Below are 27,532 nucleotides of genomic sequence, written 5' to 3'. Positions count from 1 at the left end.
GATCGTGTAAACCTTTCACTTTTTAAAATCTCAAGTCCTCAGCATGGTATGAAACTCATAGGCTGCCTCCTGCCTCCAGGCTGTGCTCACTGTGCTCTACTCCAGCCATACAACTCACTAAGATCTCTCCAGTCCTTGGCATCCACTGCTTCCTTGGCCTTCAAGGCCAGTCCTCATTCTTCACCTGGAAAACTCCGAATGGTCTTTCAGGGCCCAGCTCAGCATTAACCCCTGTGATGGTGTTCCCAACCCCTGGCCCTTCCCAGCAAAGTTAATATAAGGCAGAGGCCCTAGGCTTTCCTCTCTCAGAGCTCTTAACACCCAGCATAAACATTTTCTGTCCACCGCCCTGCCTCTCTCAACAGGTTTCCAGACAAAGAGCTCTTTTTTTAAAATTGATTTTAATTTGTTGTGTTTACATAGTTACAAGTGTTCACCTGAATATATCTCCCCCAAATTCTCCTTGATACCCCCTTTGCCCCCTCCTCCCACTGCATTCCCCCCTTCCCTCCATGATTTACTATCCTGCCCTCTATTTCTGTGTGTTATCTGTATATACTTTCACTAATGTCTTTCCTTTCTTTGATCCCCTCCTCTCATCTCCTTTCCCTCTGACCACTTTCCCTCTGGACTCTTTCCCCTCTTCTCTGCTTCTCTTCCGTACCTCAGTTCACATTGTTCATTGGATTCCTCATATGAGTGAGGTCATATATTTTTCTTTCTCTGCCTGGCTTATTTTGCTTAGCATAATAGACTCCAGGTTCTTCCATGTTGTTGCAAAAGGTAAGATTTCCTTCTTTTTTGCAGCCGTGCAGTATTCCATTGTATATATATATACCACTGCTTTTTAATCCACTCATCCACTGATAGACACTTGGGCTGTTTCCAGATCTTGGCTATTGTAAACAAGGCTGCAATAAACATAGGGGTGCATGTCTTCTTTTGAATCAGTGATTTGTTATTTTTAGAATATATTCCTAAAAGTGGGATAGCTGGGTCAAAGGGCAGTTCCATTTATAATTTCTTGAGGAATCTCCATGCTGTTTTCCACAGAGGCTGCACCAGTCTGCATTCCCACCACCAGTGCAGCAGGGTTCCCTTTTCTCCACACCCTCATCAGCACTTATGTGCTGTTTTGTTAATACGTGCCATTCTGACAGGTGTGAGGTGGTATCTCATTGTGGTTTTAATTTGCATTTCTCTAAGGATTAGTGATGTTGAACATTCTTTCATATGCCTATTGGCCATCTGTATCTCCTCTTTGAAGAAGTGCCTATTCAGTTCTTTGGTTCAATTTTTGATTGGATTGTTTACTTTCCTGGTGTTGAGTTTTACAAGTTCTTTATAGATTTTGGTTATTAACCGCTTATCAGACGTGTTGGCCCATTGTGTAATTTGTCTTTTTATTCTGTTCATAATGTCTTTAGCTGTGCAAAAGCTTTTTAGTTTGATATAGTCCCATTTGTTCATCCTGTCCTTTATTTCACTTGCCCATGTAGACAAATCAGCAAATATATTGCTGTGAGAGATGTCAGAGAGTTTACTGCTTGTGTTTTCTTCCAAGATGATCATGGTTTCATGACTTACATTCAAGTCTTTTATCCATTTTGAGTTTATTTATGTGAATGGTGTAAGTTGGTGGTATAGTTTCATTTTTTTGCATGTACTTGTCCAATTTTCCCAGCACCATTTGTTAAAGAGACTGTCTTACTCCATTGTATGCTCTTATCTCCTTTGTCAAATATCAATTGGCTATAAAGGTGTGGGTTTATTTCTGGGTTCTCTGTTCTGTTCCTTTGATCTGTATGCCTGTTCTTATGCCAGTACCAAGCTGTTCTGAGTACAATGACCTTGTAATATAACTTGATATCAGGAAGTGTGAGACCCCTGCTTTATTTTTATTTTTCAAGATTGCGGAGGCTCCTCAAGGTTGCCAGCTTGAGCGCGGGTTCATCTGGTTTGAGCAAAGCTCACCAGCTTGGACCCAAGGTCGCTGGTTTGAGCAAGGGGTTACTCGGTCTACTGAAGGCCCACGGTCAAGGCACATATGAGAAAGCAATCAATGAACAACTAAGGTGTCACAACAAAAAACTGATGATTGATGCTTCTCATCTCTTTCCATTCTTGTCTGTCTGTCTCTATCTATCCCTCTCTCTGACTCTCTCTCTCTCTGTCTCTGTAAAAAAAAAAAAAAAGATTGCCAAGGATATTCGTGTTCTCTTTTGGTTCCATATAAATTTTTAAAATATGTGTTCTATATCTTTGAAGTATGACATTGGCATTTTAATAGGAATTGCATTGAATTTACAGATTGCTTTGGGTAGTATAGACATTTTAATGATGTTTATTCTTCCTATCCATGAACATGGTATATGCATCCATTTGTTTGTGTCTTCCTTGATTTCCTTTATCAATATTTTATAATATTTTGAGTAGAGTAGTTTAAATTCCTTGGTTAAATTTACTTCTAGGTACTTTATTTTCTTTTTGTTGCAATAGTGAAAAGGATTGTTTCCTTAATTTCTCTTTCAGATAGTTCATTGTTGGTGTATATAAATGCCACTAATGTTTGAATATTGATTTTATATCCTGCCACCTTCCTGAACTCATTTACCAGTTCCAGTAGTTTTTTGACTGAGACTTTAGGATTTTCTATGTACAGTATCAAATCATCAGCAAATAATGATAGTTTTACTTCTTCTTTTCCAATTTGGATGCCTTTAATTTCTTCTTCTTGTCTGATTGCTGTAGCTAGGACTTCCAGAACTATGTTGAATAAGAGTGGTGAAAGGGGGAACCCCTGCCTTGTTCCTGATCTTAAGGGGACTGTTTTTAATTTTTGCCCATTGATTATGATGTTGGCTGTGGATTTGTCATAGATGGCCTTTATCATGTTGAGGTATGTTCTCTGTATTCCCACTTTGCTGAGAGTTTTTATCATAAATAGGTGCTGGATTTTATCAAATGCTTATTGTGCATCTATTGATATTATCATTTGTTTTTTTTTCTTCCTTTTTTTATGTGATGAATCACATTGATTGATTTGTGAATATTGTACCAGCCTTGCCTCCCCAGAATAAATCCCACTTGATCATGGTGTATAATTTTTTCATATATTGCTGGATCCAATTTGCTAATATTTTGTTGAGAATTTTAGCATCTAAGTTCATCAGAAATATTGGCCTATAGCTTTCTTTCTTTGTAGTGTCTTTAACTGGTTTTGGAATGAGAATTATGCTTGCCTCATAAAAGAAGCTTGGAAGTCTTCCCTCCTCTTGAATTTTTTGAAATAGCTTGAGAAGGATAGTTAGTTCTTCTTTGAATATTTGGTAAAATTCGCCTGTGAAGCCATCGGGCCCAGGACTTTTGTTTCTCGGGAGTTTTTTGATAACTGTTTCAATTTCATTTGTTGTAATCAGTCTATTTAGGTTTTCTGATTCTTCTAAATTGAGTTTTGAATGATTATATCTTTCAAGGAATTTATCCATTTCATCTAGGTTGTCCAATTTTTTGGCATACAGTTCTTCATAGTATTTTCTTACAATCCTTTTAATTTCTGCTGTGTCAGTTGTTACTTCTCCACTCTAATTTCAAATTTTATTTATTTGAGCTCTCTCTCTTTTTTTCTTGGTGAGTCTGGTTAAAGATTCATTAATTTTGTTTACCTTTTCAAAGAACCAGATCTTGGTTTCATTGATCTTCTATATTGTTTTTTTAGCCTCTATATCATTTATTTCCACTCTGAGTTTTATTATTTCCTTCCTTCTACTAGCTCTGGGCTTTATTTGTTGTGTTTTTTTGTTTGTTTGTTTGTTTGTTTTGTAGTTCTTTGAAATGCAAGGTTAAGTTGTTTATTTGAGCTTTTTCTTCTTAAGGTATGCCTGTATTGCTATGATCTTCCCTCTCAGGACTGCTTTTGCAGTGTCCCATAAATTTGAGTTGTTGTGTGTTCACTTTCAATTCTTTCAAGAAACTTTATGACTTCTTCCTTGATCTCATTGCTATCCCATTTATTATTTAATAGCATGCTATTTAGTCTCCAAGTGTTTGAATATTTTTTTAGATTTTCTATTGTAGTTGATTTCTAGTTTCATGCCATTTTGATCAGAGAAGATGCTTGATATGATTTCAGTCTTCTTAAATTTATTGAGACTTGTTTTGTGTCCTAACATGTGGTCTATTCTAGAGAATGTACCATGAACACTTGAAAAGAATTTATATTCTGCTGCTTTGGGGTGAAAGCTTCTAAAGATATCTATTAAATCCAGTTGATCTAGTGTGTCCTTTAAAGCTGCTGTTTCTTTGTTAATTTTCTGTCTGGAGATTCTGTCCATTGATGTTAGTGGGATTTTAAAATCCCCTACTATTATAGTATTGCTGTTGATCTCACCCTTTTTGTCCATCAAATTCTTTTTTATATATTTAGGTGCTTCTATGTTAGGTTCATATATATTTCTAATAGTTATATCTTCCTGTTGTAATGCTCCTTTTATCATTATGCAGTGACCTTTTTTCATCTCTTACTGTAATTTTTGTTTTAAAGTTTATTTTGTCAGATATGAGTATTGCTACCCCAGCTTTTTTTCTTTTCGTTTGTGTGAAAAATTTTTTTCCATCTCTTTACTCTCAGTTCATGTGCATCTTTTGTTCTGAGGTGTGTCTCTTGTAGACAGCATATATACGAGTCCTGTTTTCTTATCCATGCAGCTACCCTATGTCTTTTGATTGGTGCACTTAATCCATTTACATTTAAGGTTATTATTGATATGTAGTTGTTTATTGCCATTTTATTCTTTAAATCTATAATCCTCTTTTTCTTGATTTCTTTTTTCCTTTGCTCTTTTTACAGCAAGCCCATTAACATTTCCTGCAGTATTGGTTTCATTGTAATGAATTCCTTGAGCTTCTTTTTTGTCTGGGAAGCTTTTTATTTCTCCTTCAATTTTAAACAATAATCTTGCTGAATAAAGAAGTCTTGGTGTAGGCTCTTGTTTTGCATTACTTTGAATATTTCTTGCCATTCCATTCTGACCTCAAGTGTTTCTGTTGAAAAGTCGAATATCATCCTTATGGGGTCTCCTCTATAAGTAATTGACTTCTTTTCTCTTGCAGCTTTTAGTATTTTTTTTTAATATCTTAACTTTGGTATTTTAATTATAATGTGCCTTGATGTAGGCCTCATTGGATTCCTCTGTGTCGGGACTCTCTGTGCTTCTTGAACTTGTATGACTTTTTCCTTCATCAATTTAGGAAAGTTTTCAGCTATGATTTCTTCAAACGGCTTCTCTCTTCCTTGTTCTTTCTCTTCTCCTTCAGGAAACACAATGATGTGGTTGTTATTTCTCTTCATATTGTCACAGAGCTATCTTATAGTTTCCTCAGACTTTTTGAGCCTCTTTTCTTTTTGCTGCTCTGTTTCTGTGTTTTTATTTATCTTGTCCTCTAAGTCAATGATTTGATCCTTTGCTTCATCCAGCCTGCTGTTGAATCCTTCTAGTGTAGTCTTCATTTCTGATATTGTAGTTGTCATTTCTGATTGATTCTTTTTAGGATTTCAATGTCCTTTTGCTGCTTGCTATTTCTTTATTTAGGTGCTCATATGTCCATCCATTGTAACTCTAAGATCCTTAAGCATCCTAACAATCATTATTTTAAACTCTGCATCCAGTAATTTGATTACTCCCATCTCATTCAGATCTTTTTCTGGGGATTTCTTTTGTTGATTCATTTGGATTCTGTGTGCGGTTTGCAAGCTTGTTGGATTAGGTCAGCTGAGGTTGGTACATGGAATGTGACCTCTCCTCCAGGGCTTAATCCCTCAGCCTCTGCTGGTTGCTTGGATTTTAATTCTCCCTAACAAGGTGAGCCACATAAAAGTCTTAATTTTCCTGCTGTTTGCTGAGCCCAGCAGGAAACTTCTGAGATTATAATGGGGGTTAGTGGACATATCTTGCTCTTTGGCCCCAGTTGAAACTCTATCCAGGTCTTTTTGTTTTCCTGTATGGTAAGTCCACAGGAATGCAGTGAGTGTGACCTCTGAAAACCAGAAGATGTGATCTTCCCAGTGACTATCCAGGGACAGGGTGTGTTTTCCATATCAGAAGGGGGAGATGTAGCTCAGGTGTCCCCAGAAACCTGAGTCACTGCCCCTTCCCTTTACTTTCTACTTTCCGAACAGTCTTTCATGCTGATTGGATCTGGAGAGCTTTCTGGAGGTGGGTCAATTGGCCTTACACTCAGCTTGTGCTGGACAAAGGGAATGCCCTTCCCCCTACATATGGCCACCTCAGTATTGGAGAATGACTCAGCACAGGTATTCTCCCTGAACCATTTGTGTGCCTTTGCCTCCATCCCCCCACTTTCCTCATGCAAGACCAATTCTTTCAGCTCTCCTCATCTCCGGAGCCCCAGGTAAGTGGCTATTAGAGAGATTTTTCTGTGCTGGCCCTTTAAGGCAGCTGCAACTTCTTCATAAGCCATTTGCCACAGACAGAAATCCTGCTCTTTTCCCCACTCAATGCTGTCAGGCTGTCTCCTCCAGTATCTGGGTCTGTATGCTGGGGCTCTGGTCTTGGAACTGAAGACCCCCGCCTCTCATGGTATCTCTTTCTGTAGTGAGAACCCCTCTAGACTCTCAGCTGACCCTCACTCCTGGGAGCGGGGGAGCCCCAACCACATCCCTGCACTTCCTGCCAGTCTCAGTGTGGTTTCCTCTGTGCTCCTTGGTTTTTTAGTATTGTTCTTTTAATCCAAAGTTGATTTTTTCATGATGATTGTTCTTAAATTAATTTGTAACCCAGTTTGGTCATGGGAGGTGGCAGTTTGTATGTCTGCCTACACTGCTGCCATCCAGGAATCCCCAAAAAAGAGCTCTTTTTTTTATTATTAATGTTAATGGGATAACATTAATAAATCAGGGTACATATATTCAAAGATAACATGTCCAGGTTATCTTGTCATTAAATTATGTTGCATACCCCTCGCCCAGAGTCAGATTGTCCTCCGTCACCCTCTATCTAGTTTTCTCTGTGCCCCTCCCCCTCCCCCTAACTCTCTCCCTCCCTCCCTCCTGCGTCCTCCCTCCCCCCACCCCTGGTAACCACCACACTCTTGTCCATGTCTCTTAGTCTCATTTTTATGTTCCACCAATGTATGGAATCATGTAGTTCTTGTTTTTTTCTGATTTACTTATTTCACTCCGTATAATGTTATCAAGATCCCACCATTTTGCTGTAAATGATCTGATGTCATCATTTCTTATGGCTGAGTAGTATTCCATAGTGTATATGTGCCACATATTCTTTATCCAGTCTTCTATTGAAGGGCTTTTTGGTTGTTTCCATGTCTTGGCCACTGTGAACAGTGCTGCAATGAACATGGGGCTACATGTGTCTTTATGTATCAATGTTTCTGAGTTTTGGGGTATATACCCAGTAGAGGGATTGCTGGGTCATAAGGTGTTCTATTTTCAGTTTTTTGAGGAACCACCATACTTTCCTCCATAATGGTTGTACTACTTTACAGTCCCACCAACAGTGGATGAGAGTTCCCTTTTCTCCGCAGCCTCTCCAACATTTGCTATTACCCGTCTTGTTGATAATAGCTAATCTAACAGAGGTGAGGTGGTATCTCATTGTAGTTTTGATTTGCATTTCTCTAATAACTAATGAAGCTGAGCATCTTTTCATATATCTGTTGGCCATTTGTATTTCTTTCTGGGAGAAGTGTCTGTTCATGTCCTCTTCCCATTTTTTTATTGGGTTGTTTGTTTGTTTGTTGTTGAGTTTTATGAGTTCTTTGTAAATTTTGGATATTAGGCCCTTATCTGAGCTGTTGTTTGAAAATATCATTTCCCATTTAGTTGGCTGTCTGTTTATTTTGGTATCAGTTTCTCTTGCTGAGCAAAAACTTTTTATTCTGATGTAGTCCCATTCATTTATCTTTGCCTTCACTTCTCTTGCCATTGGAGTCAAGTTCATAAAATGTTCTTTAAAACCCAGGTCCATGAGTTTAGTACCTATGTCTTCTTCTATGTACTTTATTGTTTCAGGTCTTATATTTAGGTCTTTGATCCATTTTGAATTAATTTTAGTACACGGGGACAGGCTGTAGTTGAGTTTCATTCTTTTGCATGTGGCTTTCCAGTTTTCCCAACACCATTAGTTGAAGAGGCTTTCTTTTCTCCATTGTGTGTTGTTGGCCCCTTTATCAAAGATTATTTGACCATATATATGTGGTTTTATTTCTGGGCTTTCTATTCTGTTCCATTGGTCTGAGTGTCTATTTTTCTGCCAATACCGTGCTGGTTTGATTATTGTGGCCCTATAATATAGTTTAAAGTCAGGTATTGTAATGCCCCCAGCTTCATTCAAAAAGAGCTCTTTAAGAGCAGAGACTGCAACATTTTCTCTAAATCCCCAGCACTTACTACAATCTTTAGTATTGAGTAGATACCCAATAAATGTTTGTTGAGTGACTGAAAGAATGTTCCAGTTTTTCCATTAAAAACAAGGAAAGAAAAAACAACCTATAATTCTGCTGCCTTCTGGAACTGTTCTCTCATCCTGTATCTCTGCTTCCTTCTCTCACTAGACTTGTCATAGCCCAGTCCTCACCCCTTTGCAAGTGAATTTCTGATGTCACTGTCCCTTGGATCTGACTTACTGATGCTGGGTTATTTCCTAACCACCTAGTCTACAGGCTGTTTCTCATTTCCATGTCTCTTGTCCCTCTGTGGGACATCTGATGACTTTTACATTCCTGAATCATGTCCCTGCCTTCTTCTAGTTTAAGTCTTTAGCTGGCTCCCCTGCCTTTCCTGCTTCCCACCCACCCTCTTTGTCTCAGAAGCATTCTCCTATCCCCACTCTCCCACTGCAATTTCATAAAGGTTCTAGTCCCAGGCTCTCCCTGAAACCTCAGTGGAGATAGCCTGGGAACATCTGTGAATTGAAACAAGCCTCTTCATCACTAGGCCCTGTAAACAAGACAGTAATTAAATAAGGTAATATGTGTATGTACTTAGCACAAGGCTCCAGAAATTTAATAAGTGTTAGGATTAGGAGCATTGGAAATTATATTATCTAGCCTGTTATTTTGTATTTCTATCAAGTGGCCTCTGCATTCTTGTCACATTGGATGCAGAGTTTACTACCACTTATAGCCTTTTACAGCTAGTGCTTGACTTACGACAATTGGTTCTGACAGACTGGTCGTAACACGATTTGGTCATAAGTTGAGTAGGCTAAATGTACAGTACTGTGAAATGATGTTATAAAAATCTTTAAGTCATATTTTATCATAATTTTTTTCATTATTGTTATATATCATAAATTTCTTTGTTTATTTTATGCCATTTGTATCATCTCTACACCATTTTGTTTCTTATTTTTACATTCATCAGGTTTAAGTAAAACACTGCATTACCAGTACAACTGGTTTAATATTTGCAAAACATACAAAATTGAAAAATACAGGTGCATACAAAAATACAAAATACAGGTGTAAAAAATACCATACATGTATGAAACACTTTATTGACCCGCACTGTTGTAAACCCATCTGGGCAACGCTTGTGCTGCCAGACGCAGAGCAGTCATGGCTAGCGATTGTGGTCATAAAGTCGAATGGTCATAAGTTGCATAGGTTGTAAGTCGATCAATACCTGTATTTATTTTTGTATGTATGTGACAGAGATAGAGAGAGAAACAGAGAGAGGGACAGATAGGGTCAGACAGACAGGAAGGGAGAGAGAAGAGAAGCATCAATTCTTTGTTGTGGCACCTTAGTTGCTCATTGATCTCTTTCTCATATGTGCCTTGACCAGGGTGGCTATAGCAAACTAAGTGACCCTTTGCTCAAGTCAGCAATTTTGGGCTCAAGCTAATGAGCCTTGCTCAAACCAGATGAACCCACACTCAAGCTGGCAACCTCAGGGTTTCAAACCTGGGTCCTCCACGTCCCAGTCCAATGCTTTATCCACTACACTACCACCTGGTCAGGCTGTTTATAGCCTTTTAAAAGTAAAATATAGGTGGAGACAAAAAATGTTTGTTATAGTAAAGACCTATTTAAGATATCTACAGCCTTAATTTTCTCTTGAAGAATGGTGTGTTTCACCATAATATTGAATACTCAAGAGTAAGAAATACCTTTCTCATGAATTGTCTCCTGTTTTATTTTTGGAAATAATGCATTCAGCAGGAAATGAGATTCCATTGATCCTCATGTCCAGGGAGAGGGTACAAATGTTCAGACAATTCTAGGGCCTTTTTTGTTTATTTACACCAACCAATTTCTTAATGATTATTTGCCTTAGTTTAGTTTTGTACACGCACCGGTACTATGTAATAGTGACTGTCACTGAACACACACACACTTTTCAAACAGGCAATTAATCATTTTCTCCCCCAAGACCATATTTTACAGTCAGAAGCCAATTGTCAGCACACATGCTCTTAAATAAACTGACACACATACCAGCTAATAGATTAATTTGCGTGGAGAAGCCGTCGTGGGAAGAAAACCTGTGTTCCCAGATTTCTCAGGCAGGTGCTCTGCCTGTTAACATAAAGATCAGTCCCAGCTCCTAACCCCTTGGGCACACTGCCCAAACGTACTTACAATTTCTAACACAGCTGATTCTAAGATAGTTATGCAAAATGAGAGCCTGGTTTACACAAGGAAACATAAGAACCATTCAACTCAGGAACAAGCAGTACAAGCTCTTTGTTGGGGGGGGAGGTTGTTTGTTTACATCTAAATTTTTCTACTAGAAGATAATCATGTAGTAATACTTCATGCTTTCAAATTTTCTTGCTATGATCATCCATTGTTCTTCATACTCCCCTTGTAAATGGGTAATGTTATGGGTCCTGAGGAAACCGAGACCGATGGGAGTTAATTGGTTCAGGAGGGAGAAGGTTTGCACATATGCGTAGGCATTCACATGTGCACACACACTCCTCACTCCTTGTCACCTCCCTTAACATCCAGAACCTCTCTATGACCCCTTCCCTCTTCCTCACCTGTACCTCCTAAGCTAGTTTTTCAGCCCATACAGTCTGCTCCTCTGAGTACAAAGTTCAGCTCTATAAATCACTTTACTGAGATAAGGGACCATTGTACAGTCTGCTCAGAGCTCCAGGAAAGGGAATTATATGGTCTGTTTTTCTATTTCACCAAGTCGCCCTCCTCAAAGCAATAATATAAAAGATAATCTGGGGTGGGAGATATTTACATGAAAAAACATTAGACTTCCCAAATTCTGTAGGAGAACCTATCAGTGGCTGGTGAACAAGTGGAGGTCCTGGGACAGTGGTGCGCTCAGAGAGGGCATGGAAGCACTGTGCCCTTTCCCATACCTTGCATCTCTTCCTTCTGGCTGTATCCGAGTTGTGTCCTTTGTAAGAAATGTGTGATCTAGTAAAAATATATATCCACAGTATTCTATATTTACTTATAGTTTCCATAGATAGGGATCATCCATATCCTTTTCCAAATATATAGAATTCACAAAAATATCAAATGTGGTTGTTGCAAACCTGTCCTGTTTTTCCCCTTCTGGGTCCTTAGTGAAGATAGGTTGAGAGTCAGCTAATGCTGCTCCTTGGAAAGAGCCTGGAGGAGCAGAATACTTCCCTGGAAATCAGTTCCCCAGCTCAGCTCAGAGGTCCAGCACCAAGGCTTCCTCCTAGCAAAGCGTACCCTTTGTTTTACCTATTCATGTATTGTAATCCTTCAGTGATTCCCACCTGTTTTCAAAGACACCATCCTTATCGTTCTCAACTCTCACCAAAAAGTAGGAGAAGAAGAAGAAGAGGAAGAGGAAAAGGAGGAGGGAGAGGAGGGAGAGGGGAGGGAGAGGGGGAGGGGAGGGGAAGGAGGTGGGAGAGGGGAGGGGAGGAGGGGGAGCAAAGACCAGGCTCCCTTCCGCTAACCCAGCTACTGTCTTGTTCTGTCACCTTAAGAAGTAAAGGATTTTACTTCCTTTCTATAAGTGGAGCAAAGGCTTCACTTCCTGCCTAGAAGATGGTCCCATTCTGGAGCATACTTCATTTAGAGAGGCAGCCTCTCTGAACAAAGACCAAACTGTCTGCACAGCATGGGAAACTATTTCTCACTGGAGTTTGGAACACATCCTTCTACAAACCCAGAGATGTGTAAAAGTTACGCATTTCACCACAGGAAGCAAGACTGGTGGCTTCAGGCATCATTAACCATTTTAAAGTGATTATTCTTAAAAAGAAAAATAAATAAATAAAACAGGGATGCAGTGTTCAGTTAAGTCATGCCCAATAAAAATTAGCCTTCTTCTTCTCAAAATAGCATTTCTTTGGTTCCAAGTGGAACTTTATGAGCTGTCTGGGCTGACAAAGGCTGAGAGATTTGTTTCCTCCTTAATTAAAACTCAAATACTTGGGCTATGACGTGGTCAGAGGAAATACCTTAAAAGGAGTTTCAAATGGTGGGGAGTGGGCTTTACTTCCTTCACTTTCCTGCCCAGGAATACACATAGTTATGAGGAGGATACAATAAGAGCAACTGGAGGTTTTTGCTTCCTCCAGAAATATTCATTCCCCACCCTCCCACCCCCATTAAATTGTCATTAAACAAAGCTTGGGACAACTCAGCTTTGTGCTCTAATTCAGCTAGGGGAGCAGTAAAGTACCCCTATGACCCTATCACAAGGCCCTCCAGCCCAGCAAGCAGGGCAGGGCTGCTTCCTCCCCTAGAAGGACTGCCCTGAGCTTCTGCCTCAGAAGAGACCAGAGCACCAGCCCATGCCTTAACTCATTGGCTCTCACAGGAAATATCCCCCTGCCTGTGCCTTTGAAGTAGAATTGTTTTTCTAACATTGGAAAAGTCATAACTAGAAAATGAAATCTTCAGCTCTGTCTTTCCTGGGAGATCACATTTCCTGCTGCACTGTGTCCAGAGGAAATTCACTTATATCAAATTGGATTTATTCTTTTTTTGCCGGAAGTCTCCTGGTCCACCAGAAGCATCTCCTCTCAGTTGCCTCTATCTGAACCCTTGGCTATTTCCCAATCTTCATTTATGCCTTAATCAGGACATCTGGCTTTGAAGTCAAGATTGAAAATCATAAAATAAAGGCAGAAAAGTGTCTTCACTTTCGCCCTTGTCCACGTTGCCTCCTCATTCCCTGGGCCAGCACACACTTTACACCAGGGGTCCCCAAACTTTTTATACAGGGGGCCAGTTCACTGTCCCTCAGACCATTGGAGGGCTGGACTATAAGAAAAACTAAGAACAAATCCCTATGCACATTGCACATATCTTATTTTAAAGTAAAAAAACAAAATGGGAACAAATACAATATTTAAAATAAAGAACAAGTAAATTTAAATCAATAAACTGACCAGTATTTTTTTTTTTTTTACAGAGACAGAGAGAGAGTGTCAGAGAGAGGGATAGATAGGGACAGACAGACAGGAACGGAGAGATGAGAAGCATCAATCATTAGTTTTTTCATTGCGCATTGCGACACCTTAGTTGTTCATTGATTGCTTTCTCATATGTGCCTTGACCACAGGCCTTCAGCAGATGGAGTGAGTAGCCCCTTGCTCGAGCCTTGGAAGCTGGTGAGCCTTGCTCAAACCAGATGAGCCCACGTTCAAGCTGGCGACCTCGGGGTCTCGAACCTGGGTCTTCCTCACCCCAGTCCGACGCTCTATCCACTGCACCACCGCCTGGTCAGGCCTGGCCAGTATTTCAATGGGAACTATGCTCCTCTCACTGACCACCAATGAAAGAGGTGCCTCTTCTGGAAGTGCAGCGAGGGCTGGATAAATGGCCTCAGGGGGCCACATGCGGCCTGCGGGCTGTAGTTTGAGGACCCCTGCTCTACACGATGCAAATTTGGCTGTGTCTTCCTTCCCTTCTCATCAGTCAGCGAATGAGGTCTCACAGCCAAGTCTCAGCACTTGCTTTAATTTAAAGCTCAAAATGAAGGTGAGCAGGAGAATCAACAAATTTCATCTTAGTACTCTAAGCTACACTTTTTTTGTGACAGAGAGAGACAGAGACAGAGACAGACAGACAGGAAGAAAGAGAGATGAGAAGCATCAATTCTTTGTTGTGGAATCTTAGTTGTTCATTGATTACTTTCTCATATGTGCCTTGATTGGGGGACTACAGCAGAGAAAGTGACTACTTGCTGAAGCCAGCGATCTTGGGCTCAAGCCAGTGAACTTGGGCTTCAAGCCAGTGACCTTTGGGCTAAAGCCAGTGACCATGGGATCATGTCTATGATCCCACGCTCAAGCTAGTGAGCCTGCACTCAAGCCAGAGGAGCCCACACTCGAGCCATGACCTTGGGGTTTCGAACCTGGGTCTTCTAGATCCCAGTCTGATGCTCTATCCACTGCACCACCACCTGGTCAGGCTAAGCTACATATATATATATATATATATATTTTTTTTTGTATTTTTCTGAAGCTGGAAACAGGGAGAGACAGTCAGACAGACTCCCGCATGCGCCCGACCGGGATCCACCCGGCACGCCCACCAGGGGCGCCGCTCTGCCCACCAGGGGGGCGATGCTCTGACCCTCTGGGGCGTCGCTCTGCCGCGACCAGAGCCACTCTAGCGCCTGGGGCAGAGGCCAAGGAGCCATCCCCAGCGCCTGGGCCATCTTTGCTCCAATGGAGCCTTGGCTGCGGGAGGGGAAGAGAGAGACAGAGAGGAAGGAGGGGGGCGGATGGAGAAGCAAATGGGCGCTTCTCCTATGTGCCCTGGCCAGGAATCGAACCCGGGTCCCCGCACACCAGGCCAACGCTCTACTGCTGAGCCAACCGGCCAGGGCCTACATATTTTTTAATATAATACAAGTTAGTAAATTATATTTGTTTATATTTCTGGGCTTGGTTTCTTAAACACAATTTTGTAGATACCCAAGAGGATACTTTTAAATTTTTCTCTGAGTCACATTGAAAATGACTGACAGCCTGAGCAGGTGAGGAAGGTGTTCACATGGGAGGGGTAGCTTGGTATGGGGGTTGGGGCCAAGACCAGTCGAGGAGCCATGGAGGGACAGCCCAGCCTGGGAAGTCAGAACCCACATAGGGCAACGAGGGCATCCTTGTCTGGGAACTGGAGTGTGAGGTGTTGAGCCCAAGCAGGCTGAGGAGGGGCTTCATGTGGCAGGGTAGAAGTGTGACCTCAGAGTAGAATAGGGGACGGAACCTGTGCATCTAGAGGAGAGAGCTGCCAGTGGGGAGAGAACAGCAACAGAGATGGGAGATTGGTTACATACAGAAAGAATTTTCAGCATAGCAGAATGGGAGAAAAGAGAAAAGTAGAATGAACTCTGCGTATTATTAAATTGAAAATGAATATATTGATGTGAATAAATTATTTTCAATATACATAGATAAAATTGAAAATAAATATAGCTCTGTTCACAGCAAGGGCCTAGGAGCAATGACACCACAATGACAATGAACATACTTAGTGTCTAGATATTATTCTAAATATCATCTTCCACTCAAAGAAACCAGGGATCCTGGGAGGAACAGGCAATTCCCAGGCTGGAACAGGGAAGGTACAAGGTAAGTGAAATATCTTGCCATGCCAGAAGCAAGGAAGAGCTCAAAGAGCAAGGTAGAAAAGTCAAAAGGACACAGAAGTCAACATGAGTAGACTCCCATTAGACAAATCAAGGACAATCAAAATACTATAATAGCAATAGATTATAATATAATATAATATTGAATAAAATAATTGTCATTGAATAAAATAGGCAACTATAAGTCCATTCTGAAATAAACAAATTAAAATTTTGATGAGGAACATAGTATTTATATAGTTTCAAAATACCTTTCCACAAAATGCTATGAATTACAAAGAAGCAAACAACAACTTTACAATGGGGAAGCCTGGCAGACACTATCATAATCGAGTGATCACAATGGACATTATTATGGAATAATTTGAAATTCTGTAATACCTGGAAAGATTCAATGGCAAGAACACAGAATTTTATCTATATTCTTGCTCTCAAAAGGCATAGCTTAAATCTAATCATGAAGGAACATCAGACAAATTCAAATTTAAGGACATTCTATACAATAATTGGTCAGTAATGTTCAAAAATGTCAAGGTCATTCAAGACAAGGAAATCACATTCTACATTAAGATCACATTCTACACTAAAGAAAACTAAAGAGATGTGAAAACAAAATTCAACATGTAATTTTAACCTAGAATCTTTTGTTATAGAAAATATTACTAGGACAAGTGACAGTCTGAGTGCTAGATGGTAGTAATGTGTCACTCCTACTGCAATTAGGGAGGTCAGGGGGAAAAGTTATTAATTGCACTTCTGACTTTTTTGTAAGTTTATCATTTTAAAATACTTTAAAATTTTGATTTAAAAATAAGTATTATCAGGAGCACCTGGAAGGGCAGAGATCATAGAAACTCATTCTTACCCAGTACTTGGCACATACCCAGTCTAGGTGAGTGGTCAGTAAATATTTGCTAAATTTAAATGTTTTAAAAAACTCTCTGAGATATGGAAGGAATACAATGAAAGAGCTTTCATTAAAGTTTATGCATTTCTTTTTAAAATACTGATAGGGTTTATTATGTGCCAGATATTATTGTAAATATTTTACAAACAGCTCTATAAAATAGGTACTAAGAATATCCCACTTAGCAAAGAAAGGAACTGAAGGACAGGGAAGTTATGCGGCCTGTCAAAAAGCCACACAACTATGAATAGTAGAACTAAGTGTTGAGCTCAAGCAATGGGACTCCAGAGTCCATGCTCTGAGCCACACTGCAATGTCTCTTTAAGATTCCACATTTTGTAAAAAATAATTAAGAACTTTCTCATTCAAAATATTTTGTCCTCAACTCTACATCTGTATTTTTTTATATTCTAAATTCACAAAATAATGTCATAGTCTTTATTTTATAACACATAAAACCAGACCAAGAAAAACCCACACCAGAGCTAGGCATTCAATTTTGTGGGCATGGCTGGTCTACCAGCTTTGGTCTTCACATGAGTCTTGATCATTCAAGAAACCTTTGGTTCTTAATTACATTAACCACAGTTATGTAGCCCCAGTTTTTTAGACTTTTATCTGTTATGCACTTCCTTTTCTCCAGTTTGCATTAGGATTTTTAACATGGATTAGATGTATCCTTGGCACATCATAGTATAGCTCATCTTCCATAGGGCAAAGAAAGTCCCAGTAGCCACTGGTCAGCCTTCATTATGACACCTCACTGTCATATTCCTCTTGAGGCATTGAATCAAATGTGATTCATAATGAAATGGATATATCTATAGTCCTTACTAAAAAAGTTGAAGATACTGTGCCTTATACAGCCTTCTCTGCCTCACTTTCCCCCTCCTATGAAATGTGAAAATATGTTGTTTATGTTCATTATGTTCTTCTAGTGAAAAGAGTTCTGTCAAACCAATGTGCTGCATCCATTAGATTCCCTTTTATAGCAAAAGGTTCAAAAAATAAACCCAGTTAATAAACACTTTACCTTATATGTAATTCAGTATAGCAAGTTACCTAATAAAAATATAATAAGCAAGACACAGTGAGTTCTTTATTTTTTTTTTTTTACTATAAATCCAGGAGTTTTTTAAATTCAAAAATTTAAAATATGCCTGATTAGGCAGTGGTGCAGTGGATAGAGCATTGGACTGGGTCACAGAGCACCCAGGTTCAAAACCCCGAGGTTGCCAGCTTGAGCATGGGCTCACTAGCTTGAATGAGAGGTCTCTGGCTTGAGCGTGGGATCATAGACATGACCCCATGGTCCTAACTTGAGTCCAAAGGTCTCTGGCTTAAAGCTCAAGTTCACTGGCTTGAGCCTCAGTTCGCTGGCTTGAGCAAGGAGTCACTTGCTCTGCTGGAGCCCTCCTGGTCAAGGCACATATGAGAAAACAACAACTAAGGTGCCACAACAAAGAATTGATGTTTCTCATCTCTCTCTCTTCCTGTTTGTCTGTCCCTACCTGTCACTCTCTCTGACTCTCGTCTGTGTAGTAAAAAAAAAAAAAAAAATCAAAACACATGGAAATAGTAAATACCATCAGAAAACAAAGGTAGTTCAATCATTAGGAATATACTCACAGATTTATATACTATTAAGTCAAAGAAGAAAAACCATGTAGTTGGCTTTCAGGTACAGTACTTCCTTCCTGTAATAGACATGCAACCCTCTGCTCCAGAAGAGATTAGCCATGAGATCCTGATGAAGTTACCTCACACAGCAGGAGTCATGCTTCATATCCCAGACTAGCTTCCTGATTGCCTATCCTTGAAATTATTAGTACAGTTTGACACTGGGCAAGATCTGATTCATGTGAATCTAATTTGACAATCTGATCCTTTGTGTTACATCAGATTATAGATTAAAAATTTTTTAAATCATTTTTTTATTTTTCAATTGACATACAATATTATATTATATTATCTATTACATACAATAGATATATACCCCAATGATTAGATATTATATAACTTATAAGTAATCATCCTAATAAATCTCATACACATCTGACACAGTATAAGGTTATTAAAATACTATTTTAATAATTTATTTCCTCTGCTGTACTTTCTACGCCCATGACTATTCTGTAACTACCAATTTGCACTTCTTAATCCCGTCATCTTTTTCACACATTCCCCCAACACCTCTCCCATCTGGCAACTATCAACAGGTTCTCTGCATCATGAATCTCTTTCTGTTCTATTTATTCATTTATTTCATTTTTTTTTTAGACTCAGTTGTTTATAGATATGTTTTTATTGACATTTTATTGTTCTTATTTTTTTAAAAATTCTTCTTCTTGAAGAAGACCCTTTAACATTTCAGTAATTCTGGTTTGGAGATGATGAACTTTAGCTTTTCCTTGTCTGTGAATTTCTTTTATGTCCTTTGATTCTAATTGATAGCTTTGCTGGATAGAGTAATCTTGGTCGCAGGTCCTTGCTTTTCATAAGATTGGATATTTCTTACCAGTCTCTTCTGGCCTGCAAAGTTTCTGTTGAGAAATCAGCTGACAGTCTTATGGGAGCTCCCTGTAAGTAACTAACTGCTTTTCCCTTTCTGCTTTTAAGATTGTCTCTTTAAACTTTTGCATTTTAGTTGTGATGTGTCTTGATGTGGGCCTCTTTGTTTGGGACTCTCTGGACTTCCCAGACTTGGATGTCTCTTTTCTTCATCAGGTTAGGGAAGTTTTCCATCATTAATTTTTTCAAATAGATTTTCAATTTACTGCTCTCTCTCTTTTCTGGTATGCTCATGAAGTGAATGTTCATGTGCTTGAAGTTGTCCCAGAAGCTCCTTACATTATATGGGGAATTCTTCTTGTTTGTTTGTTTGTTTTTTGTTGTGTGTGTGTGTGGTTTTCTTTGTTGTTGTTCTGATTCGATGTTTTTCGTTTCCTTATGTTCCAAATCACGGATTTGATTCTTGGCTTTATCTATTCTTCATTTCAGTTCATGTATCCTTCATTTCTGACTGGTTCTTTTTTTATGGTTTCCACATCCCATTTTTATGCCACTGAAGTTCTAAGTTCATCTACTCTTTCCCTAAGTTCACTGAGCATCCTTATAACCAGTGTTACAAACTCTGCATTTAGTAGATTGCTTGTCTCCATTTTGTTTAGTTCTTTTTCTGCAATGTTGTTTTGTTCTTTCATTTGAAATGTGTTTCTTTTTTTTTCTTTTATTTCCTTTTTCACTTAAGTGAGAGGAGGGAAGATAGGGAGACAGATTCCTGCATATACCCTTACCGGGATCCACTTAGCAACCCCCGTCTGGGGCCCATGCTCTGCCCATCTGAGGCTATGCTCGCAACTGAGTTATTTTTAGTGCCTGAGGCAGAGGCTCCACAGAGCCATCCTCAGTACCCAGGGTTGATGTGTTCAAATCAATTGAGCCATGGCTGCAGGAGGGGTAAAAAGAGAGAGACAATGGGGAAGGGAGGAGAAGCAGATGGTCACTTCTTCTGTGAGCCCTGACCTTGAATTGAACCTGGGACTTCCACATGCCGGGTCAATGCTCTACCACTGAGCCAACTGGCCAGGGCCAAGATGTGTTTCTTTGTCTCCTCATTTAGCAGCTTCCTTGTATTTGTTTCTATGTAATAGGTAGATCTGCTATATCTCAGGTTTGGTAGAGAGGCCTAATGTAGTATGTATCCTGTAAGACCCAGTGGCACAGCCTTTCTTTTCACCCCAGATGGGCACTCCAGTATGCCCCTCACTTCGTATGGGCTATGTGCACCCTCCTGTTGTAGTTGAGCTTGGATTGACAATAACACATCAGTGGGAGGGATTTACCCCAGGCCAACCAGCTGGAAGGAACTGGCTATGATAAATCAGCTGTGCAGAGGCCCACCCCACAGAGCAGGACTTACTTCAGCAGGGCTCTGATGACCACTCAGTTTGCCCTTTAAATGTGTCTCCTGTGGTGGTGGTTGAGTGGTGCTTCAGCATTGTCTGAAGCTGTCTACTGGGTGCACTGAATTCTGGGGCCTCCTGGGAAGTGCAGGTCAAGGTCAGCTACCACCTGTGTTCTGCCTAGGGCCACCTGGCATGAGTTAAAAAGCAATCTGCAAGTGGCTGTTATTTGTGCTGATCTAGAAGGTGCTCATTCGAGGCCAACCTGTGAACCAAGGTCAGCTGCTGATTGTGGCAGGCCTGGGACTACTTAGCACGAGGTACAGGGCATGCCAAGGCCAGATGCTGCTTGTTTGAGAGATTTTAGGAAATTTTAAAGCATGAGCCAAGACAAGTTATTGGTATGAAAACGCCACTGGAAATAGCTTGGGCCCACAAGTTAGTGTTGCAGGGTCTTAGGGAATCATCAGGGTAAGGCAAACAGTGATAGCCAGGTTGGTGGAGAACAGATATGGTAGTCGCCTGCCAGCTATGTGGGGGAAGGGCTCAGAAAAGGAACAATGGCCTCTGCCAGCACTTCTGTCTGGAAGAAAGCTGCCCCTCCAGCCCTTGCTCTGATGCCAGACAATTCAGTTCCTTCCCATATGTCTTTGATGTCTTTCAAGCTGCTGCATCAGCACTGGAACTCAGAAGGAGTGAGTCCAAGTAAATCCATACACAGGCCTTGTAAGAGGAACTGTCTGGGACTCAAGCAGCTCTCCTTCTCACTCAGCTACAATCCCTGGTTTTTGCAGCCAGAAGTTATGGGGACTTCTGTTCCTGGCACTGGAACCCTGGTCTGGGAGGCCTAGGGTGAGGCTGGGACCCTTTGCCTGTCATGGGGGACCTCCACAGCTAAGATATCCTTCCTGATACCTTATCCATCACACACGGGTATGGGACTAGCCAGTTCTGCATCTCTGCCTTTTCTGTCAGTCTTGATGTGGTTCTTTATATCCTTAGTTCAGCTAGATTTCAGGAATTCTGTTTAGTTGTAATTTTGATGTGGTTATGGGAGGATGCAAGCACTGCATTTACCTATGCCACCATCTTGACTGGGACACAATGATTTCTATTTCATGAGAATGATTTGAAAATTTTTGTAGCCTATGATGTTATCACCAAAATGTATCACAAGTTTTAGGTAAGCTTGGAGAAAGTTCCATGTTGCCAAATAGTATTTTTATCTTCAAATAATGTTTAGTTATAAGAACAAGATCTTCCATTTGCTGGGTCCTGTTTCCAGAAGGTTAAAAGCATCAGAGATAAAACAGGAAGAAGAAAAGCTTTTATTCAATATTAGGTGCTATTGCTTTTTATGAAACAGAACTGTAACGTTTTTCTGTATTTCTTCTCTGTGCCAATTTCCAAACACTGACAGGCAAAATTTACCCAACAAATAAAATATATATTTATACATTTACATGTGTAAATATGTGAATGTGAGTGTGTGTGTGTGTGTGTCTTTTACTATCCTATCTCCACTGTAAACTTCTTTCAGTTGCAAAATCTTAGTTGTAATGGTATTAGTGCACTGCCTGCATCCTCTCACTGTTATCACTCAGTATACACCTGTCTAGATTCCAGCTGCGGCATTCGCCCTTCTCTGACTGATGGTGTTTTCTTATCACCTGAACTCATTTTGCTGCCTGGGAGATGGACAAAGTACTGAAAAATGAATGAGAAGTCCTCAACCCATGACTGAAACTAGTTGGTGCGTAAATACCCCACTCTCTTTCCCCTCAGGTAGGGTGACTTTGAGAAAGTGTTTTTGACACTTGATGCTAGAGCTTCCCCAGGGACTGAATTTCAGTCACCCACAGTGGTAGCTGGTTTGATAACATACCTTCCCTTGGTGGCTTCTGCACATCCCTGTCTCATTTCCCCATCCCCTACTGGTGTTCCCTCAATTAACTACATGCACTTTAATCCTTGCCTTGGCAGCTTCTCCCGGGGAAACCCAAAATAAGGTAATCGCTCACCAAAGAATACGGAAGTTGACCAAAAGCCACTGGACAAAGAGCTGCCCTACTGTCCCTGCTGTTGACAATTTCCCCACAGAATTTCAAAGCACAATTTGTATCTAGACCTTAATTTTTCTCTACCTCTCCCTAAATCTCTTTTTTCTCACCTCCTACCTATGTTAAGCATCTAATGATAGGTTTCTTCTTCACTATTTCTCAACAGCCCTTACCCAGAAGTTTTACTTTCTGGCAATCTGTGTCAGAGATGTGCACTGTTGTGGCATCGACTCTTTCATTCGATTAGCTCTTTTAACAGTGTACTTATTCTTCTGTGCACAATGGATCTAACCTGCCATATGTTTATTTCCACCGTGTCACCCTGCCATCTGGACGATGGAAGCTGATGCCCCAGGGAAGACATAGCTATAAGACAATTTACATTAAGACACAGATTCTAAACATACAGTCTAAGTGTGGGGTGGACACAGAGCTGATTCCAGCTGACAATGCCACCAGACTCTGATTGATTTCACCCACAATACGTGGAGGTTCCCATGTTTTATAGGCAGAGGCAAAGGACTTACTTAGGCTGCATGACTAATCCAATTGTTTATTCCCTTGCCATACTCATCTTTATTTGATCTGAGGGCACCACATCAAGGATAATAGTTTCAAATGCTCCCTCCTCAATCCTATCCAATTCCCTCAGGCTTGATTTGAAAGAGACCCAAAGACACTGTGGTCAGTATTTTCTTTATGGCTATTTTTGGTATTTCTGTAGCCATTAAGATTTTTTTTAAGATAAAAGGGCTGATTACAATCATAAAAATTAAAATCACTTAGCATCAGTTTTTCACCATCTCTTTTGCCCCCGAAAACACCATGGGAGAGAGGGCTGCAGACAACTTTTAGTGACCTACTTTCTGTCTCTAATCTAAACTGAAGTTTCTTTTTTTCTTTTCTTTTTTCTTTTCCTTCCTTTCTTTCTCCCTTACTTCTTTCCTTCCTTCCTTTCTTTCTCCCTTCCTCCCTTCCTTCTTCCCTCCCTCCCTCCCTCCCTTCCTTCCTTCTTTCCTTCCTTTCTTTTTTTATATTGGGTATGGAAAGAATCTGTTAGTATAAATATTTTCATCAATCATCTTCCTCCACCATCCTAGTGCTTCATTCAGTATTACCCAAAATATTCCTTTAGAGCCCAGAAGCAGGGAAAGTAGAGTGCGCTATCAGCAGTCACTATTTGCTAGCTGTACTCCAAGAATCCTCTCTGCTTACTAAGGATTTGAAGTCCTGCTGGGAGGAATGCTGGTATTCCCTATGTATTGGTGCTGATAAAATATGGACTCTTGCCAGCACAGCTTTGTCACAGTCCAACAGCCCTCCACAGGAGAAGCTCTCCCCATGCATTCAAAGCAGCTTTACTGGCCCTGGTCAGGTAATTCAGTTGGCTAGAGCACTATCCCCTATGCCAGTGCTGCTACGCCAGTGTTGTAGTTACGATCCCCAGGCAGGGTACATACAAGGATCAACCAATGAATGCAAAAATGAGTGGAATAACAAACTGATGTTTCTCGCTCTCTCTCTTCCTGCTTTTCTTTCTCTCTAAAATCAATCAATATTTTTTAAAGCAGTTTTACTGATAGATTTTTCACACACACACACACACACAACACATTTCACTTTTTTTAATCACTCTGTAAGGTTTTTACAAGCTTTTCCAAATCTAATTTTAATAAAAGCTCTCTAGGTGGTCTTCTGGAGGGTTAAACACACTCCTATTATCTAGCCTAGTACTTGACATATAATAAGTGCTCAATAAGTACCTACATCTTTATCTATGTACCTATATGTCTGTCTAAATGAGACACCAGGACAATTAAGAAATCTCCTGCAGAAAAATTGAAAAGAGAATATTTCTTTATGAGAATTGGTACACTGAATGAATACAGGGTTAATATCCTCTTTTTTCCCCCAAAGGTTTATTTACCTGGAGAAATCAAGTCCTTCAAGTCTGAGGCTAATTTAAGTATATTACAATAGCTAAAAAGATATAGTAGTTTGTAAAAATGGGATAAGAAAGAGATAATTCAGTTCTTTAACAATTTTGTGTAGAAATTTGATCAATAGGCACCAAAGCTATACTGTCAAATAAAATAGGCATTATCTTCTAACAGATCTATTATAATAAGAATTGATGATTTCTTTGTCGCCTTAACTACTTGGAAAACCACTTGGACTATGTTGGGTTGTTTTTACATCTCCAGTGCCTGGCACAACTATCATGCATAGTAGGCATTCAGTGAAAGTTTGGTGAATGAATGGATTGGTGTACCCTAGGAAAAAGCCATGTAATGTGTCAACATTTTTTTAAGGCCTAAGCACTTGTACAAAGTGTGCTTTTCATAAAAAGGCTGAAAGGCCTCTCTAATTCTAGGACTAAATTAAAACTCCAGCTAGAAGCTCACAGGGTTTGGAGACCTTAGCCAATGACAGAGAGACTCAGAAGTGTGGAAATCCAAATTTCTTGCCTTGAGTCGAGACACACTTTTACCTCAGAGCTCCATACCAGATCAGGGTACAGCTGCTGTCTGACGGACTTTTCCAGAAATCATACCCTTCTTATCTGTCTCTTCCCTATCATGCTTCTCCTACTCCCTTACCAGTTTCTCCTGGGAACACTCCCTTACTAAATTAGTAACTCATCTTTGGGATGGGGGTGGGGAACACATCAGGATAAAAGGATGGATTTGTTAGGTGAGCCAGGCACAGACTGTCCCACTCCCCAGCTTGCTTCTTCCCCTTCCTCATCAGTGAACACCTATCCTGACTCACGGACTCTCCACCAGACCACCGGAGTCCTGGCCACTCCCATTCTACTTATTCTCCCATAAGCCCCATCGCTTGCTGCTTCCTATATGCATATTGCCACCCTCGAAATTTGACTTTTCTTCCTGCCCATAACATTTTTTCCTACCACCAGCAAACCTCTGTGGCTCATTTGAGGGACCCAGCCCCTCAGTATCAGCTGAGTCTTTACCCCATTCTGTCTCTAGAGAAAGGTGGAGAATTAACTGTACCTCCTGGGTGGCATACCTACCTGCATGAGCAGACATCATACAAATACGACATCTGTCAAAGAAAGGCAGAGGCAGACTCCAAATAAGGAATAGGTACAAATGGTGAAGAAAAGGTACCAATAAAGAGGCTAATGTATGGAATGAGAAGGTGTAATGAGGCTATTCCTTCTAAAACTTATATTTATTGAGAAAGTCAAATCCACTTAGACAGATTCTAAGTTATGAAACAACTTTCTTCATCTGTCCCCATCCTCTTTCTCTACAAGAAACCCTTCCTGTTGAGTTTGTTGTTATGTTGAAGGCAGCTCCATGGTGGCCATTTAGTCACCTGAATTTGGATAATAATCAGTATAAGTCCTGATCTCCAGGAAGATGATGGCCCTACCAACCTGGTTTAGAATGTTATTTGATTAATTCAGCTTTGTAAGTCACTGCAAAGTCAACATGAATAGAGACAGACTACAGGATTTATTCTTTCTAGGGTCGCCCGAGGCAGTTGTGCAGATCCTTCCTGGTCCTCTCAGTCTGTTTGGCTCCAGGATAGAAAGCAAGGCTGCATTGGAACCTATGTTTCTTTCTGAACAGTGTTTAATGTTCATATCATTTAGAACTTCCTCCACTTTATATTCATAATTTACATTTACAGGGAAGTATAGCCAGTTGGCCTGTTGGTCAATTTGTCTGCCCTGCCATGTCAATTTTTAGAGAGTATGACCCTCCCCCAAACACACACACACACACACACACACACACACACACACACACCTCCTTGACTAGATAGCAGGCCCCAAGACTCTGGCCTTACGCTCAGAAGTGAGCACCAAATCCAGACAAGCCTAGGCCAGGAAACAGGACTTAGAAATACAGGAAATCAGGGGATCTCAGGGGTCTAGTTGATCTCTGTTGGGTACTTGAACTGAGAAGTGATATAAAGTTGAGGCTGAGGCAGCCATATTAGTTCAAAAGAAAATAAACGGGACCGTGTTAGTGAGAGAGATGGGAAACAGTCATGCAGAGAGAGACAGTCGGACAAGAACATGGCCCCAGTAAGACAAAGTGGTTATCCAGCTGCACTGGTACCTCCCGCAGCCTGACTCTGGGTTCCATGACAAGCTCCATATTTTTCTAACAATTTTTTTCTTTATTTAAATGAGTTTGAGTAGGTTTAATTCCCAAAAAGAAAAGAAACAAATTAATTTCTAAGATAGGAACTGGAAGATATGAGGCATTGGTTTTAGTTTGTTAGAATACCACCACAAAGACGGGTCCATTCAATTAACCAGTGATTTCTGACTTTCAGCATTACACTAGTATCCTTTCTGTGTTGATCAGGAGAAACTGCAGCTGCATTTAACATTGATGATGTACCCTCTTGTTATTTTAGAAACTATTCTTGGACTAGACAACAGAATTCCTGATTTTCCAGACAACTCAACAGGGTCACTCAAATTTAACGTATCTAGTCATTGTTACTGAGCTGATAAATTCATACAGCCTAAAACCTTGCAGATGAGAGAGGGCGTGAAGAAATAGGCTTACATGGCTTTTAAGTTAGCATCAATTTCAGAACAAACTTAGTAGTGCCAAGAATAACTGATTATTCTCCCTGTGATGAAATGCTTTTTCCAGCAGTATTGAGTCTTTCCCACAAGGACTGGGTTACGATGTCCACATGGCTGGCTTATTCTCATGCCAGCATGAAGATTGGCCTAATTACTCAAGTGCTAACATGAGCACTCAGTCCTCAGTTTCTCCTCTGGAAGTGAGAGCATAACCACCCTGATAAACAAGATACCACGTAGTGCCAGGCATCCCTTCATGGGAGACTGCTAGCCAATGCCGCCTGAGCTGCAAAGCTCTCTCTTCTGGATTTTGATATAGCATTTTACACTTACATATGAATCATTTGCCAGTCTTTGGCAATTTCTAACTTTCCTACAGACTAATGAAACATCCAGCTGTTTCCAACTATTTGGAACAGAGCAATATGTGATAAAATGAAGATAGAAGGAAACCTTTATCCAATTTCTCCAGCAGTCAGAGAGATTTGGAAC

This window comes from Saccopteryx bilineata, chromosome 1 (genome assembly GCF_036850765.1).
Source record: "Saccopteryx bilineata isolate mSacBil1 chromosome 1, mSacBil1_pri_phased_curated, whole genome shotgun sequence".
Lineage (NCBI taxonomy): Eukaryota > Metazoa > Chordata > Mammalia > Chiroptera > Emballonuridae > Saccopteryx > Saccopteryx bilineata.
This window is presented reverse-complemented; position numbering follows the sequence as displayed.